Source organism: Carettochelys insculpta, chromosome 6, assembly GCF_033958435.1.
Source record: "Carettochelys insculpta isolate YL-2023 chromosome 6, ASM3395843v1, whole genome shotgun sequence".
Taxonomy (NCBI): domain Eukaryota; kingdom Metazoa; phylum Chordata; order Testudines; family Carettochelyidae; genus Carettochelys; species Carettochelys insculpta.
In genome coordinates, this window is record NC_134142.1 from 114,449,448 (window position 1) to 114,469,215 (window position 19,768).

Genomic DNA, 19,768 nt, shown 5'->3' on the forward strand with positions numbered 1-19,768 from the left:
ATGGGGAGAGGGGGATAGTCTCTGAAGTGTTAGTCTGTAGCATCACCAAAAAAAAACCAAACAAACGAACAAGCAGCCTAAATCAGTTAATAAGTGTTGTGGGTAAGAGACATTCTTCAGATGTATCTACTCCAGATCTGAAAAAGTGAGTCTTACCCACACATTGCTTTACAAATTTGTTAGTCTTTAAGGTGCCACAGGACTGCCTGTCATTTGCATTTCTGTAACAATCTGAATGTCTTTATATTTGTGTTTATTCTTCTCTTTAGCTTCTGGGAGGCTTTGCAAGACCTCCACTGCCACACGAAGGCCAAATTGTGTGACATTTCCATTGTCCAGCAATTTAAACACCTGACCAAAAAAGGCTGTTGAAGTTAGATCACTGCCTGAAGTATTAAAAGAGGCAAAAAGGGGAGGAATAAAATAAAATACCAGAGCTGCAACACACCCATGAGAATAATCTCCCAGCCTCCTGTGAGACTGAAGGGGTAGTAGAGTGAGGTCGTTTCATCTGTCCCTTCAAGGAGCAAAGGGTCAGATCCTGAGCTCCTCAGTCAAGCAAACTTTGGTTTACTTCACTGGGAATTTGCCTGTACAACAGCAGCGTGAGGATCGCAGAATTTTCAATGGGGGGGTCCCCGCATTCTTTCAGAGATCCAGTCACATTCCTAGAGACAGGATTGGGCAAAAAAGAGGCCCAAGCCAGTCTAGCTGGCAAACTAATGAGTCAGGATGCTCACGGAGAAAGGAGAGTTCTATGCTTAAGGCATTAGCTGGGACTCAGAAAAACAGCTCAGTTTTCAGCTCTGCCAGACTTGCTCTAGGCATATCAGTCAGGCACTCTGCACCACAGCTCCTCACTTGCAAAATGGTGAGCATACCTCTTGCGTCTGCCTATTTAGGCTAACTTTTGGGGCAGCATCTATCTCACTACGCATTTCTGTACAGCACCTAGCACAAGGGAGCTTGATCTCAGCTGGAGCTTCTTCAGCAGAGCTTTTCAATCTGAGGTCCAGAGACCCATGGGATTCCCCAGACTAGGTTTAAAATGTCCAAAGAGACCTGCACTGACATTTGACATTTTTTGGGGTCTGCAAATGAAAAATGCTTGAAAACCCACTGGTCCAAGGGTCTGTCTATACTGGAATAAAAGGCTCACAGCTGGCTGGCCCCAGTCACTGGGCTTGCAGGTCTAAAAATTGCAGTGTAGATGTTCGGGCTCAGGCTGGAGCTCTGAGTCAGGTTCCCTCCTCTCCAGCAGCAACCAGAGCTCAGGTTGCAGACCAAGCTTCTACACACCCCTGTATCCCAAGCCCAGGGAGCCCAAATCAGCTGACTTAGGCCACGCACAGGTGTTTAATTGCTGTAGTGACATACTTATGGGCGTTACTGTAATACAGTGCGTAAGACTTTTCTTTACAGCAGAAATCTGGATACTTTCCTTCCTGTTACCACCCTGAAATAGTTCTCAATGGCCTTGTTTAAAAAATAAGCAGCCTCCCCTACCCCCAAATCAGCAAACAAAGCATCATCCACAATGCAAACATGGCATTGGCAGAGTTCCAAGACTAATTCAGTGCAAGCAGCACAATTTAAGAGCTTCATCATAAACACACTTTGAGGTCAGTATTTAAAACTATCAACATCTGAGGCACCTGAATGTCTCACCAGGCCAGGAAATAATGCATCTGGTGCTAAAATGGGTCACTTCTGGGGAGAAAGTAGAAGCTCATTGCTGATGCAGATCTTCCGGAGAAGACAGAGCATAGTCCACCATGGTTTCACACAACCCTGACCACCACCTCTCCAGCACTAACCTAAGAATTTCCTTACTGGCACCCAGAGCCACCTCTAGTCTATTAAAATGCAAAGTACTCTATTCATTGAAGCTAAATTAGGTGCAACATACAAATTAAGAATCCACATCTCTGCTAGCTTTATTATTTCTAAGTTGGTAACTTCCGTGACTTATAGCAGAATATCAAAACAAAAGACAGTATAGTAGCACTTTAAAAAGACTAACAAAATAATTTATTAGGTGATGAGCTTTCATGGGACAGACCCACTTCTTCAGACCATAGCCATAACTGAACATACTCAATATTTAAGGGACAGAGAACCAAAAATAGTAATCAAGGTTGACAAATCAGAAAAAAAAAAATGATCAAGGTGAGCAAATCAGAGAGTAGAGGGGCGGGGTGTGTGTCAAGAATTAGATTAAGCCAAGTATGCAAGAGAGTCCCTATTGACTCCCCCACCCGCCCCTCTACTCTCTGATCTGCTCACCTTGGTAATTTTTTTTCTGATTTGTCAACCTTGATTACTATTTTTGATTCTCTGTGCCTTAAACATTGAGACTGTTCTGGCATGGCTATGGTCTGAAGAAGTGGGTCTGTCCCACGAAAGCTCACCACATAAATTATTTTGTTAGTTTTAAAGTACTAACTTGACTGCTTTTTTGTTTTGATAGTATATAGAGTAGCATGGCTACCTCTCTGTTACTTACAGCAGAATAGCCGCACTGTTGCTTTACTGATTGACTAGGGAGGCCTGTCTTCCTTGTATTTGTACATCTCATAGCTGCAGTTGCCAGGGCCATCCCAATAGAAACTGACTGGAAAAAAAGTTATTTCAATTATTGTTTTATTCTAGGTCAGAAAGCTGGGGTACTGCAACTGCTCTAGTATAAAAATAGAGAAAGTCATTTCAGACATTATGCGAGGACAAATGGGCCAAGGATGATTTAGTGTGGTCCATGGTTATTCTTTAATAAGGAGGTGCAGCCCAGGGAAGCTACCTACCCACGTATGGGATACTGCAGCGATAAAGCATCTAGACAGACGTGGCTTGAAAAAATCCACTTGCTCTGGCTAAATGGGAAGGTGACATATGCTGTGAGGGGTTTATATCATCATCAGAATGTTAGCCCTGCTTTGGCACTTCAACAAAGTGCCATTTGAAACAGTACTATGTTAAAGCACAAGGGAATGTTTAGTGTGCACCTTTGGGCCTACATGAACTAATTAATGCGCAACCCAGCAGGTGCTTTAGAAATCACACTCCTCCTTAGAATGTATCACCTCACTTTATTGACAAGCACCAAGTTTCTAAACATTTTAATCCCAAAGATAGACTTCACATGGTTCTTGGCTGGAGGTTATGGAGCACTGTCTTCCTGAGTCTGCAGACAGCCACCACCTCTAGTGCACTGCACAGTTTTTGCCAAGAAGCCATGTGAAATTAACAAGTCTCTGTCCAGTTTCAATGCTGCTGTTCAGAATCTTGTAGACAACAGTGAAACTTGATATCAAATCAGTTTACTACAGGTTGTACCTCCTTCTTTCAAGAGGTCCCAGACAAGGGGATTTGCCAGAGGAGGTGAGATCAGGCCGGCTGCCTGGAGGTAGAGAGGGTCCCACTCCTGCAGAGCCCCCACCCCACCAGGGCTGAGGGACTCTCCCTATGAGGGAGGGGTCCCCCCCAGCTGGAGCTGCCAGGAGGGCTCCAAGCCATGCAGCAGGAAGCCAGCTGGGGCTGTCAGGGTTCCCCTGCCCCTGGCCAGGGTCCTTGTGGCTGGGGCTGCCAGCATTTGCACCCCAGCTGGCTTCCCGACACAGGGCTGCCCATTCCCCTGGCTGCTCTCTGATCCAGCAGCATCCATTGTCCTATCAGACAGGGGATGTTGCCAGACAAGAGTGTGCCGGATAAGGGAGTTTCAATCTGCACTACTATTGGGAAAACTGCAGTCAAAAGCAGGCGACTGCAGCTCTACTTTCTAAGTGCTGAGGAATCCTAGTGCTGGAACAGGCCCCATTGTGTTATATGCTGTACAAAGTAAATACAAGAGACAACAGCTGGATACAGACAATTGTGTACAAGGAAATACTGGTTTTCCACCGGTCACCCATATTCACACCAGTCTATGCCCCCTGAAAAGGGCCTGGCATTCTCCCTCTGCCAGTAAGGGTGCAGAGCATGTGGGATTTTCACCACCACTTTGCTCATGAACACAACCTCTAGACTAGAGACCCTCTCTACCTTTCATATCTACCAGTAGGAAGACCAGCAGCTACTCTCTGGCTAACAGGGGACAGATGCATTTTTCCAAGTGCTGCAGATTGCCAGGGCAACCAATAGACTTTGCAGGGCCTTGAGCAAGGCGGAGGGGAGCCAGCTCCAGGTCCCTGAAGAGGTGGGGCACTAGGCTCCCTCAGCCAGCTCTTGAACACCACTCAGCACGTGCCATCCAGGACTCTAGGGATGAATTAAAGGGCCTGGGGCTCTGGCCACTGATATTTCTGCTGTAGCAGTGGTGACAGCCAGGAGCCCCAAGCCTCTTTAAATCGCTGGGCCTCAGGGCAGCTGCCCACTTGCCTCCTCCATATGCGATCAGGCCTGCAGATTGCTTCTGTATATCTTGATCCAAACAGCCATCACTGTAGGCACTGTGTTACAGAAGAAGGTGGCAGCAATCTTCTTCATGTTGTGCACAAGTGGTAAAACCCCTGAGCTCAAAGTGAGCTGCCAGTCCATTCCTGAGCTAGACAATGTTAGGGCTGCTCCAGTTCATTACACTACAATTTTGAAAGCCAATGACCTAAGTTTTTTTTCTTTATTTCTTCTCTCCCCGCCCCCCCGCCCCGCACTGCTTAATGCTGCATAACTTAAAAAGCTGCTCAACTACATTTACAGCGAGTGAGAGCTTGTCTGTGAACACAACGCACATGCTCACGTACATATGCATGTCAGCCTCAAAAGGCGGGAAGAGAAGGAAGCCTATCACCTGCATTAACTGAAGCTTTTCTTGTGGGGAGAACAGATCACAAAAGTGGCAATTGTGAAATGAGGCATAAAGCTCAAGATCAACAAGGGCACAGCTGGCAGACCTGTAACTACTGCTGTGATCATTATGATCAGCTCCACACCATGACAATCCCATTCCCCCAGAACGGAGCAAAGTTAGCAACACAACCAGGCAACTGGAAGCCATGAAAAGGAATGAGGTACTATACTATGGCATAAGTCAGACCCTGAACTTGGCCAACTAACTTCTGCACTGGTTTCCTGAAGACTAGAACAACTTCCCCCTCCCCAGTTAAACACTTTGGTGAGTATTACCTAGGTGTCAATTCCAGGGGAAATGTGCACTTATCTGCTATGCACCAGCATATGCACATACATATACCCCATCTGATGATGCTATTACCAGCAGGGCTTCTGAACTAGAATACACACTAAGTATTAGAAGGGTTTTTAAAAGTCCAATTTTTCTAGAAATATTCCCCAAAATGTGCTTTTCCTCACATCTCTCCTGGCACTTGCTATGGAGACAGAACACCCAGGAGCTCACAAAGCAGGAACTGTGTGATACATACAATCATATTCACAGAAAACAACACGGGGCAAGTCATTCCTCACTGCAAACAGGAGCTTTGGGGTCTAAATATAGAGCAGAAGTGAGCAGCAATTTTAGATGCTTGTTGCTAGGTGACTGCTCCCCTTGGGAGGGAATGGGATCCAGTGCTCTTGGACTTGCTACTGGCTGCCCAACAGGGCTTGTTGAAGGGCACTTCCACCTGCTACCCTGAAGCTGCAGGTGAGCCTCCCTCCCTGTCCTGCTTCATGGCTGCTAAGTTTGTTGGGAAGCCCTCCACAGAGTCTGCCCCTGTAGCTCCTCCTGCTGGCGCTGGGCTGCACAGGGCTGTAGCACCGGTAGGATGGACCTGCTTGTCATTGTTCCATAGGGACCAGTCCCCGCCAAGAGAACAGCTCCCCACAAGAAAAGCTTCTACCACCTCACAGAATCATAGAGCCACAGAACACTAGAACTGGAAGGGACCTTGAGAGATCACAGAGCCCAAGGACCTCACAGCATGATCAAGTACCATCTGGAGCATCCCTGACAGATGTGTCTAACCTGCTCTTAAATACCTGCAGTGATGGAGATTCCACGACCTCCCTAGTTAATTTGCTCTGGCGTTTAACCACCCTGACAGTTAATGAAGAGAGAAGGTCTAGCGCACATGTGTGGAGCCTTTCTTCAGTCAGGGGCCTCTGACGTGTAGACAAATCAGTCGGGGACCACAGAAGTGAGAAGAAAAACAACCCACCCAATTTGCAGGGTGAGGCGACTGAACCATAACAGCACTTTGACTGTAACAGCAGTATGCTTCCTCTAGGTGCAATCGGCTTGTACCTCACTTGGTGTGCCCTCGCTTTACTGTGTGTGTTGCTTTAGTAATACTGATAAGAAAAAAATCTGTGCAGGAAACCAGCAGCATCTGGAAACCCCGTGCCTGGGTAGCAGTAAACAAAACGCCCCTTAGGCCTCACACAGAGCCACAAATGGGTTGCAGGTTGCCCATCACAGGGTTAGATGGACCATTGATCTGACCCAGCACAGTTATTCTTATGAGTGTAGCACACTATCCATTCTCCATGCTTACATTACAGGAAGCCAAGAGGGGCTCAATCAGCTGTTCGGCTACCTATGTCTCTCGCCACCAAAGGAGCAACTCTCCTGGATGGCGTAAGGCCCCAAAGAAATCTCTCACACCTGGCAAGAACAGGAAGAATGACTAAAAGCTACATTAAAGGGGAAAAAGAAGGAAAAAAGGTTTAAGTAATTAATTTCCTTGTTCTTCCTCCCTCCCCCCCAATAAGCAGAGATAACACAAGTCACCGAAACGAGCAGAAATCTACCATCATATAAAATATTAACTGGATTGAAAGCAGCAGCAGAGACATGAGTATTTTACCCAAGAATTGGTGCGATCTACATTTTTTTTTTAAATTTCCATAACAATTCTTAATCTAACATCTTTAGAACACAGCCAGGTATTGAATAGCTGCTATTTGTCTCTCTCATGTGAAACTGTTGAATTCATCAATAAATATGCAGGCACACAACTTCATGAATATTTATTTACACTTTTCTAGATTAAGCAGACCTTTAAAATGACTGTTTGCCAAGATTTGCAATTACCCCTCTGCCACACACACAATCAAGCAAACAAGAGACCTAGGATTAATCCAGGTTGAAGCCTTTGATAAAAAGACACTTATGTACTTTTGAAGTCTCTGCTTTCAGAGTATCTTGCATGTGATTAATTAGCTAAAGGTGGCATAAATCCTAACCAGAACACACACCTATATAATGGGCTTTTTAAACAGCTAAACTACACCACATCAGCAGTGAGGCAATTCAATCCCTTATCTTTCACAAAAACTCATGGTGCTATCTCACCCTCCACAATAGCATTTGAGTTTCAGTTAGCAGCCCTGTAAAAATAAACTGTTCAGAAAGGGGCTGCAGTACAAAAGAAAGAGCCTTCTATCCCTGAAATACAAATCACAGGCTCACAGAGATGTGGTGTTTTGAAGTTTAATGGAAGCAACAAAGACTGTGTGCAGCTTCACTAATTTACCTGCACATGTGATTTTTAATGTTGCATTTGTAACCCTGGACTTGGTCTTGCTAAAACAGAGAATCCTCAGACTTAGAGCTGGAAGACTAACATATCTGACTGCTAGTTGAGCTATATACATGCTTACTTCTTCAGAACGGGACAAACCAGTCCTACTCTGTGTGTAGGTATTACATGTTAAGTACTCAGGGTCAGGATCTCAGCTGACAAGTTGGCACCGAGCCATTGAAATGCTTGTGGCGCAAGACCAGATGTCAGCTTAGACAGTTGCCAGGTATCAAACACACTAAAACAGTTGCGTGTGTGTGAGTGTGGTATTTCACAATTCCTATCCATAGCAAGAACAGGGGGTACTGTTTAGAAACCTATCGCAGTAATCAGACAAAATGAGAACACTGGGAGAGTTCTTAGAATACCTTCCTGGACATATTGATTCTGGGCAACCAGAAGTACAAGCTGGAGGCAGAAATGGCTGGTTCTCCCTCCCACAGGTTCCACCCAGACAAAGTACACTTACACACTTTTCTCCTCCAGCTACAGTGTTGTAGCAGAATGTGGATAGGTTCAGGAAGCAGCCAACAGAGCACACTACAATGCAGAAGTCTTATGGCTGAAGGAGATTCCACACTAGTATTTCATTTCAATAGGTAAAGACAATTCTCCCCTTTCTAACAGCCTGAAAAATTGAGTTTTACCTTCCCTACCCTTAAACTCAAAACCAGAATTTCCAAAGGGCTCAATCAATGAAACACTGCCATTAATTTCAAAGGTTGCTTGAGAAGGCCCACTGAAGGTATGTCTATACTTACCTGGCATTTGATTTTTTTTCATCTGTGAAAACATGTCAAAAATCACTCTCTCTGGGCTTGGCTGTCGACCCTAAAGGGACATCCGTGCAAGCCCGAAGAGCCCTGATCTTCACTAGGGAACAAAGTCGATCCTGGTACATCGATTCTAGTTACTCGATTTTAGCTATGCCATCAGCATATCTGGGATCAACTTTTTTCCCTAACGTAAGCCAAGCCTGAGTATCTAACTCCTTCAGCGCCTGTACAGCAAAGAACATCGACTTACCTCAGGAAGAAGGCAAGATTGGTAAAACAGAGCCTACACTGCAAGGCCAGGACTTGGGAAGACTATTTACCAGCCCAGCATCTAGACTGAGATTAGGAATTTTGGAGAACAGACTCTTTCAGTGGCTATCAGAGAGGTAGCCATGTTAGTCTGTATCTTCAAGAACGACAAGAAGTCCTGTGGCACCTTATAGAGTGACAGATATTTTGGAGCATAAGCTTTTGTGGGCAAAGACCTGGTTTGTCAGATGCATGAGACGAAGCAGGTCTTTGCCCATGAAAACTTATGCTCCAAAATATCTGTTAGTGTACAAGGTGCCAAAAGACTTCTTTCAGTGGATACAGCTCTTGATGACACCTTAACAATTTCCACTCAACCCAATAGTAGTCTACATACTATGTAAACAAAAAAGCAGTCCAGTAGCACTTTACAAGACTAATAAAATAATTTATTAGGTTATGAGACTTTCGTGGGATAGACACTCTTCTTCAGACCACAGCCATACCAGAACAGGCTCAATATTTAAGGCACAGAGAACCAAAAATAGTAATCAAGGTTGACAAATCAGAAAAATCATCATCAAGGTAAGCAAATCAGAGAGCAGAGGGGCGGGGTGAGGGGGGGAGAGTCAAGAATTAGATAAAGCAAAGTATGTGAAAGAGCCCCTATAATGAGCTAGAAAATTGTCATCCCCGTTCAAACCACATGTTTGTCTAACAGAGTTTGAAGTCTGTCCAATACACAAAGCATGTGGGCACTGTTGGCATATATAATGTTATTGGCTTTTTTAGGCCCATCTTGGAGCAGCTGGTCTCTGGGTATTCATCTGGCCCTGTCAACTTTTTTTTTTTTTTTATTTATTATTTCTTCTGGTTGGTAAATCAGGTTAATAAATATTTAGCAGAGATCTTGTAGTTTTCGGTCTCTGTCAGTAACTGCCAACAACAGAACACCACTGGTCATTACCTACAGCCCCCAACTCAAACCACTGCAACACATTATTAAAGACCTACAACCTATCCTTAATCAGGATGCCAAGAAGGCCCTAGGTGACAGGCCTGTTCTCTCCTACGGACAACTTCCCAACCTTATGAGGATTCTCACCAACAGGCTCAGTCTATACCACAGGAATACCAGTCCTGGAACTTTTCCTTGCAACAAGGCCCATTGCCAGCCTTGTCCACATATCTATTCTGGAGATACCATCACTAGACCTAACCAGGTTATTCACAGAATCACGGGCACATTCTCATGTTCCTCAGCTAACATCATATATGCCATCATGTGCCAACAATGCCCACATGCTTTGTATATTGGACAGACTTCAAACTCTCTTAGACAAAGAATTAACGGGCATAAAACAGACATAAAAACACTCCTGATTCACAAACCTGTCAGCCTGCTCTTTAATGGAGTGGACCATTCTGTTAGTGACCTGAAAGTATGTATTTTACTGAAAAGGAATTTTCACAGCCATTTGGAAAGAGAGGCTGGTGAACTCTTTTATATGCAAATTCGACATATTAACATGTGGTTTGAACCAGGATGACAATTTTCTAGCTCATTATAGGGGCTCTTTTACATATTTTGCTTTATCTAATTCTTGACTCCCCCCCACTTCTGTCCCTCTGCCCTCTGATTTGCTTACCTTGATAATTTTTCTGATTTGTCAACCTATTTTTGGTTCGCTGTGCCTTAAATATTGAGTCTGTTCTGGTAAGGCTATGATCTGAACAAGTGGGTCTGTCCCACGAAAGCTCACCATCAAATAAATTATTCTGTAAGTCTTTAAAGTGCTACTTGACTGCTTTTCCCCCCACCCCCCGCCCCAAGACAGAGCATATTTCTGCCTATCTATTGCTTTAAGAACCATTCAAAGAAGTTGCTCTATTGTACTTGATCTAGCAGGAATCTACTACAGGCATTGCCTAACCACCACCACCCACCACCTTGCACAGGTGACCCTGACCTAAGGTTCTCCTGCAACTTTTAGTTAAGCTAGCTGTGACATACTGAATGAAGACAATGGATCTTTAAGATTACTGTCCCCAACACGCTCCCCTCTCCAATTGCTCTGTGGTCTAACAATAAAATCAGAATGAACATTATAAAATAGACACACGCTCCCAGCACGTAACACACAGCGGCCTGCAGGAAGACAAGATTCAGCAAACATATGTTCCCCATGTGCTACACCTGGTACCTATAATCCCCCCTAACCAGATCTAGTCAACTGTTACTTCAAGGAAACTCAGCTAAACCTCTCCTCTATCCACAGGCTGTGCCCAATTCAGTGTCGCAAGCATGTCACCAGGCTGGAACTCTTACACCATGGCCATACGACTGAGGTATAGTAGCAGGCTGAAGCCACGTACAGAGCCAGATACTAGACAGTGGGCTGTTTCACAACCTAGCCACGCTACCACTAAGTTATATGAGAGGCTACTACATCACCATCAGCAGGTGCCTTTCCCAACCTGTTCTAAAGCAAAGTCTTCACACTGCCTAGGGTCAAATGCTTACCCCCACCACCACTTTCTTGAGAATTTGACTTTAGGTGTCAACTACTTTAACACAAAATTCAGCTTCAGATAGGATGACCATATTTCCATAGGCCAAACATGGGACACCCTGGGAATGTGGGGGTGGCTCCCCAGCTGCAGCAGCCAAGCAAGGGCAGCTCCCTGGCTGCCCCATGCCCCAAGGCTGCTGCCCCACAGAGGAGCTCCCCAGTTGCAGGGGTGGTTGCCCTGTGGAAGAGGGGATTTCACTGGATGACCCTCGTTACCAGGCACTAGGAACCTCCCCTGCTGTCCCAGGCCTCTAGGCACCGGGAACAGAGGGCTGCAGCCCTGCTGGGTGAGGAACTCCTGGCTTCTCCCCACACCACAGGGAGCCGGCAGCAGGGCTGCAAACCCACCAGTGTGGCTCCCAGCTTCCCCAAGCCACAGGGAGTCAGGAACGGGGCTGCAGCCCTGCAGGGTGAGGCTCTCAGCCTCTTCCCACACCACTGGGGAGCCAAGAGCAGGACTACAGACCCATTGGCGAGGGTCCTAGCTCCTCTAAGCCACAGGGAGCCAGGAGGCAGCTGCCCAGGTATGGCTACCGGCTTCCCTAAGCTGCAGGGAGCTGGGAAGGAGGCAGCAGCTACGCTGGTGCTCCTTCCGGTTCCCCCAAGCCATGGAGAGCTGGGTGATAGCCACGGTGGTGCAGCTTCCGAGCTGTGGGGAGCTGGAAACCAGGCAGTAACTGCATCCCTGGACCTCAACATACCCCTACATCAGGCCCCCCTAGGCCGGAGAGCACATGGTGCTCTTTCCATGTGCTCTCTAGCCAGCAGCTTTGCCTACACCAATCAGCTGGGAGCCTGATTACAGGGCAATGAGCCCTTTTGTTAAGATACATACTTATAAATGAATTATAATCCTTATAAATAAATTATTTTGTTCAAATAAATCCTTCCTGGTGCCCAAAATATGGGGCTCTGCCGGCCAAAACGGAATGTGTGGTTCACCCTAGCTTTAGAGTTCTCTAACTTCGTTTGCTCCGAAGTGTCTAGCTCAGGACTGCTCAGCCCACACCTTGAGGCAGGGATGGAGAACCCCCAGCCCACGGTCTGGCCTGTTTGGATCTGGAGCCCATGACTTGGGGCTCCCCTCCATAGCATCTGGCCCACGGTGGGCTTGGGGGTGCAGAGCTCCAAGCCTTGTGGGCTAGATCAAGCAAGCCAGGGCCAGAGAGAGAGGCACAGCTGCTGGCCAGAGAGACTGCAGGCTTGGCAGGGGGGATAGGAAGCAGCTTGGCACAGCACCACTGTCGCTCGCTGCTGTTCCCCAGCTGGGGGGTAACAGCAGTGGCCTTGGTAGTGCTACCCAGAGGCTTCATACTGCTGCTCTGATTGGCCAGAATTGTGGCCAATCAGATAATTGGACGGCAGTGCCTCAGAATAGAGGGAGGGGGCACAGAGACATGCACATCTGGGAATAAGCAGGTCAGCTGCACACGTCGCCCAGACCCTGTGCCCCTCAGCTGCTCCTGCACCCCCTCCCTCCCACCGACTCCCAGCTCTCACCCACTTACTGCCCTCTCCTTCCCACCCTGCCCCTCCCTCCCAGACCACTGACCTCACCCCCTCCTGCACCCCTCCTCCCACCCAGATCCCATAGTCCTGGAACCCTCTACACTCAGGGACCACATCAGAGGGTTTTTTGGCAGGGGAGGGGTTGTTTTTGCATCTCACTTGTGTGGCCCCAACTGATTTGTCTATGGGTAAGTTGCTCCAGACCCAAAAAACATTCCCTGCACCCCTGCCTTAAGGTTAAGATTTTCAAGAAGCAACAGTCTATTTTGGGTGCCTAATCTGAGGTTCTGAAAAGGAACCTAATTTTCTCAGGGGGAGGGAAGGGAGTCAGAACTTCCTGAAATCCAGGCCCTTGTAGTAGGGAACATATAATTTGAGGAGACACTAAAAAGCCACTAGTTGTTTAAGAATCTTGAGTTCATTATTTCCTCTCCCTCAAAAAGCCACACCCACCTCCCTCCTATCAAGTCAGAGAAGCAAGCCACCTACCTCAGTGAATCAGCAAAATCCAGTACAATCAGTATCTGCTAAAAGGGTGGGGTGTTTCAAGCAAATACTGCCAGCCCGATACAGTCACCCACTGTGGAACTAACTACTCCGAAGGACTTTTGGAACCAGGGCCAACAGGTCCCTGCAGGGCCGATCTGCACATAAGTTTCAGGGGAGCAGTAGCGACCATTGTGCAGAAACTCTTAAAAGCTCTACCTGTAAGATGATCCTGTAGACACACAAGCTTCTGGTGGCTTCATCCAAATTTGCACGTGGACACATCTGTATTGTTTTAGTTTGCCTTCACAATTTATAGCAGCAAGTTGAAGCAACATAGCCAAGTTTAAATGGATTTTTCAAAGTTTACAAAGTTATATGCTGATTAAAAAACAAAAACAAAAAAAGCCCAACCAATGATACAGGTGCAGTCTCTACTGTGCCCGCACTTCTACCAACAGATGCTTTACATCATTATAGCCTATTATGCTTTGTGAAACAGGACAAGAGAGTGAGCCTTCTACAAGTACTTTTATACTGATACAACTGCATCAATAGTATGGAAGCATTTCCACTAACCATGCTAGTATACGTAATGTTGCAAAAGTTCCTAGCATAGACAAGCCCAGAAGCAATGGGGAAAAAAAAAAATCAGAACAATGCAGAATAAAAAAAAATGAAGAACAGCAGAAAAAGGGAACTTAACTCTAAAAAGTCACCTCAGTCAGACCTCTGGTCATCTCACATCTTTGCACATCATATCTGAGACTCTTAATTTCATTGTGCTAAGCTAAACCAAAAGTAGGCAGAACAATATAATAACCAACAGAGCACTGGACACTGCATCCTCAGATCAATCAGATATTATGCTGGATCTATCGTGCCAGGTAGCCAACTCCAACTGCCAGAAGATATTAACACGGCAAGCAAGTTCTCCAATAGATTTTTCATACAGTAAGTTTTGTTTTCCCCCCAAGCCATCTGCAGATATTTAGAAACTAACACATTTCTTATGAGTAAGGAGGAACTGTGAGTTGCTATTTGCCTGGAGAACTGAATTTAAATCTGCAGTCTGCTCATACATGTACACTGCGTGTCCAGTCTGATCACTCACTCCTCTCTCCCATGCACAAGAGGCATTATAGTTCAAACTGCCAATCACTCTCTGGTTAAGGAATCACAGATTGCAGCCCAAGACAGATTAACACAGAGGCCTTTAAGGGAAGCACAGCGCAGGACCAAAGTATATTTACAGCTGGCAAGGAAGCCTGAATTCCCTGCCACATTAAGCATGAGCTCAAGGCATCCAATTAGTCAGGAGAGATAGTTTCACATAAATTTGTTAATAAGGGAGGAAAAGATTTTAGTAAAACCTACACTTTAAATAAAAACACAGCTGAAAGGTCAACAAGACATCATGCTTGGAGATAAGATAAGGATTATTTTAAAGACATCCCAGGAGTCCATGATATCTGTGACAGAAAGAGCAGCACAGCAAAGCACGGTGAAGATTCCTGGAATTCCAACAGGCACAGGGTCTTCAAATAAGTGAAATCAGAGGCCTCCCACCCTGTCTTTCAAAATGCCCTGCACACCCCTGCCCTGTGGGGAGTTAGGTCTTTTCAGTCAGCGTTTAAGTACACGGCTGCATAACCCAGGCAAGTGGGCTGTAGAGAGAACCTTATAACCCCCTTCCTCTTCCAACATGGCTTTCAGCGCACACACACACATAATTTCAATCCAGCTCCCGTTTTCCCTGTACAAGGAAAGTAAGTGGGTATAGCCTTCTGTGGTGACATCTGCAGCACCCCCACAAGGATTTTAAGGACAGTGACTTGAAGAAACAAATTTCAAGCCATTTCACTGAGCAGCGTCCATCAAACAAGTAACTTCAGAGATCACCACACTAAGACAGAGTTCTCTTATCCAGACCTTACTGACACCACCAACTCCTGTAGCATTCAGGCGAGGAGTCTGCAGTGGTATCACTGGGGAGTGGTTACAGTTACTTATTGCCAGCCATGCCTCACTGGATCATTTCCACAAACCCTTCAAAACCTTCAGTACAAACTTCTCCCTCCCAAAGCATATCCATGCAAATTCATCTATGGGAAGTCCTTCCCAGCCCTTTGGGACAGACTGTCAGTCTCTGTCCTTCCCACCCACCCCCAAATAATACTTGATTCTCCAAAGTGCCAGCATCCAAAGTTCAAACAGCACTTAAGGATGAGGTGCTCTAGGCAGGTCTACACTTAAAATGCTGCATCGGCACAGCTGCCCCACTGTAGTGCTTTAAGGAAGATGTTTATGCCATATGCCAAAAAGAAAAAGGCTCTGCTATCAGCCTAGTTAATCCTCCTCCCCAAGAGGATGTAGCTCTGTTGGCAGAAGCTCTCCTGGTGACATAACGTTGTCTGCACCAGCGTTTAGGTCGGCGTAACTACATCATTCCAAATTGTGGATTTTTCCACCAGTCCCCACAATCGATGTAGTTACACAGATTTAATTCTGTCATGTAGAACTGCCCTGTCTCTGTCGCTACAGGACTGACAACGAACCAGAGTTCAAACCAGCTCCTCCTGCTTCCCAAACTGACCAGAGAAAGGTAACTGGCACTCATTAGCAGGTGATCACTTAAATTTGTTTATGCTACCAAACACACCTGTGTTCTTATCACCCACCTTCCCACACCATCAAGCCCAGCCTATGCTGAATTCCCCACAACAGCCCAGCTGGGCATCCAACTCAAGCAGCTACCCAGAGGGAAGGAATTTTTAATCTGTTACCTTAGTGACAGGGATGCTGTGCAGTGATCATTCCAGGTCCTCCAGAACCCAGCTGGAACCTTCCTATGTCACAACGGACTCCACTCTGCTGCTCCAGCTACAGACAGATATATAGTGCTTCCACTTGAACTCGCATGCAGAGTTTAAGGGATTTGTGATTTCTCACATAGCACTCAGTATGAAAGAGAAACTTCAAATGGTTTTGTATTCATCCCCCATGCCTTCCTTGCTGTGCTTTCAGTCCAGCTGCACCAGCAGGGGTGGGGGAAAAAGCTTAATCTGGCTCGTAACATTAAACAGCACAAGGACAAGGGCGGAGTCGCATTTTCCACTGCTGTGCAGATGGTAAATGGGCTTAGAACCTTGCTGATGCCAGGCAGGTCACGGCTAGGACAGCACACACAGCTCACCAAGTCCTTTTATCCTGGGCTGTCATTAGAGTTCAATTTTTATGGACGCGGCATTACTGCACCCTAAGCTGACCAACAAACTGTGGGCTCTCAAGGTTTGGTTTGTTTTTTTCCTTTTCTACCTGAGTGAAGCCCGCCTCACTAAAAGGTTATTTCACTTCAAAAGGAAGTAAATGATGGTATCTGAGCACTGATAATCTGCCTAGTTGAATTTTCAAATAAGATGAATATCTCCTGTTTCCCTGAAGGGTCTGACTGCTCCCAGTTTACTTCTGAAGTGCCCAAAGCTAATCCCAGCAACTACAACCTGTTTTGTACTTTCAGGGAGTTCAATGCAGGAGGGACACAGAAACTAATTCACACTCCTAAATTAAATTACAAGGCAAGCTTCTGGAGGATGACAGTGTTTTACCTCATGTTTGTATGGCACCTAGCACAGCCTTGTTGTTACCTCTTGGCAACATCACAGAACACCATACCTGAATATCTACTAGTAAAGATTTATGAAGAGTTTAGTTTGTTTACTCATTCATGATGAAAGACTGAAGGAAACAAATATATTAATTCAATAAAACAAAAGTATTCTTGCTAGGATCTACCATTATTAGGGCCCAGCCCTCCAAAACATTTAAGGGCTTAGCTTTACAGAACTACTCCAGGCAGTACAGTCAGGCATAGATGTAGCTGTTTCCAGGATCAGAGGTTTTGTGTTATAGCAACAATCAACTCCATTGTTTTACCTGCTGTACAAACATGTACTAAAAGATCATCCCTGCCCCCAAAGAATTTACAATCTAAATAGATCAGCCAAATGAATGGCAAACAGCAGCATTACTATCCTGATTTTACCTATGGTGGATCCAAGGCACAGAGAGATTAATCATCTTGCTCAATACATGGGCATCTGTGGCAGAGTCAGCAATTAACCCACATCTACTGAATCCCAAGCAAGCTAGTGCCACAACCACAAGGCTATTCTTCTCCCTCACAGGCTTTTATAAGCTCCTAGCAGCAGACCAACCACTTTAATACTCATTTTTGGACACTTGTCATTTCAGGTCATCTTAAACACAAGTTCTACCATTAAACTGGCAACGGAAATGCTTTTAAAAAAAAAAACAAAAAAAACCCTGCAACTATATTGGAAACCACACCAAAATCTGAAGTTTTTTCAAAACTGACACAGCTGATGAAACTCAGGATGTCCTGGGAAAAAGATTAGCAGGGTGATGATCCTGGGTGGGGAGAAAAGGGAGAGCCCAAACAAAGCTTTTACATTTGAATAGCACCTTTCATCTGGGCAACTCAAAAGCACTTTACAAATGTTAATTAGCAGCTAACTAGCACACTAGGAAATAGCTCAGTAATATGTCCTTCTGACAACCTGAAAGACTGAGGCAAAGAAGGTAGGACTGTGGAAGTTCACATTCAGATACATTGTCCATACAGGTGATTTAAAAATCTAAGCTGCCATCATCAGCAATATCTTGTGGCACTTTTACAGGGCAAAAGTACCATTCATTTCTACACTAAAATAATACCTGCAGCTTTATTTTCTATCCCATTCTTTATGTAGTCTAACATTGTTTGCTTTTATTGTTTTACTGCAACTGCACACTAAACAGAGGTTTCCACTGAGCTGTCCACAATGACACCCTGGTTCTTCTCCTGAGGGGTTACAATTGATTTTGAATACAAGGGATATGAGTAATTCACATTAGGCCTTCCAATGAATGTGTATTTGTCAATGTATGTCAAACTGAGAACAGAACCCAAGGGACTACTTAGGTGATCTCATTAAGGAATGAGACAGAAGGGAATCAGAACAGGCTCCATAGCACCATCAAGAAAGAGACTTGTAGAACAGGTACAATGGTATGCTGTAGTGTGGCTTAATGGAAACAGCCATTAAAGAAGGGGAATGGATACAGCTTTGGGGGGTATTTCACCTCTCACACAGAGGAGGCAGATTTTGCGGTACCTGTATTAGTTAGGCTGTACTGGTCTCTGCTTCACGCCAATATTTCTATTGTTAGTGCCCTGTCTAGCATTGGTGCAAAATACAAGCAGAAGGAAAACAGGTGCACCTGTTTTGCACTTTCAGGGAGTGCAATGCAGCAGGGACAAAAAACTAAATCACATTCCTAAATTAAATTACAGGGCAAATTTTCGGAAGATGACAATGTTTTACGCATGTTTGTACAGCACCTAGCACAGCCTCATTGTTGCCTCTGAGCAACATCACAGAATGCTACACCTGCTTATCTACTAGTAATTTATAATCAGTTTTAGTTTATACGTGTGTGATGAAGGAAACAAACTATTACTTTAATAAAGCAAAAGTATTCTTACTAGGACCTACAAAGGTTCATCATCATCATCATCAACCATGGGCTCAACACAGGGTGGTGTCTGATGCCTCTCTCACTGTTTCCTTCCATATCCAGCGTAGTGGCTTAGTTTCTGTAGACTAGCTCCACACCAATCTACTATATCACCCACCCCCTTCTCTGTGAGGTCTGCCTCTCCTATTCAAACTGTCCGCTGTTAGGACCCATGCCTCCAAACATTTAATTGGTCACATAACCCACAACAGGGCCAGTTAAAGAACAGAAGTGTTTAAACTCTCCATGCAGAAGTTCTGCCATAAAATGGTATTTACTTTAACTTAAACAACTGGATATGGTCGCAGTACAGATAGCAATTATCTCACACTTGACAAGGACTGTTTCCCTTTCTTTGGCATAGATATTGATCTCAGGAAAGACACTCAGTGTCTCTACCCCTTACCCCACCCTGCAGTTCCATGTATCTGATTCATTCATCAGGTCTTTGTTTTGTTTTGTTTTTTGATCTCTGTGCTATATAAGTGTCAGTCTAGACTGGAAATTCTATAGCTCTGAAGAAGTGGTTCTGCCTCACGAAAGCTCATCACCTAATAAATTATTTGGTTCGTCTTTGAAGTGCTACAGGACTGCTGGTGTGTTTAGCTCAACATGCGACAACTCAAACCCCTGTTGTCCAGCAAAGGGTTAATACACCGAATTACCCACAGAACAGGAGTTAAACCTGTAGCAGTGGGTACCACGTGATCAGAGATAATGAGGACAACAACTACAGAGACTGGGGGCTGTCTTGGGGCCCAGAGCAGGCACGTGCAATACATCCGTGAGTGCCGTGGACAAGTGATTTTTCATCCTGAGATAAAGAGAGCAGCAGGGCTCAGAGCTGGCTAGGCAGCAAGGAAAAGGTTAATCCCAAGAGAGCCAAGCATAAGGACTAACGAGCACGCCCGTTGGGGAGCTGCAGCTGAATATGTCGCATGCAAATCGCTTCAGACAACCCACTGCATGGAACGTGGGTGGCTCTCGATGTCTCAGTTCCCAGCCTGGGCTTTAATTTCCACCCTGATATTACTTATCGCTCCTCCTAGACACGGCTGGGAACTTTTCTAAATGTGCACCCCTCCCCCACGCCAAGCCGGGCCCCGCTCCCTGCCGTCAG

The 19,768-nt window shown here is 45.5% G+C and overlaps 1 protein-coding gene across 9 annotated transcripts in view; it reads right to left on the reverse strand.

The window, feature by feature from the left end:
- The window catches only part of RASSF7 (Ras association domain family member 7), a 141,085-nt gene that overhangs the window by 62,623 nt on the left and 58,694 nt on the right, over nucleotides 1-19,768 (reverse strand). Inside the window, exon 1 of one of the 9 annotated variants that reach the window (XM_074997890.1) lies at nucleotides 15,855-16,076. The exons of 7 other annotated variants lie outside the window; for them this stretch is intronic. The gene's annotated coding sequence lies outside the window, so the exon portion shown is untranslated. Of the gene's footprint in view, nucleotides 1-15,000; nucleotides 15,024-15,854; nucleotides 16,077-19,768 lie in introns of those variants that run through there. One more of the 9 variants, XM_074997892.1, reaches the window with a different exon arrangement.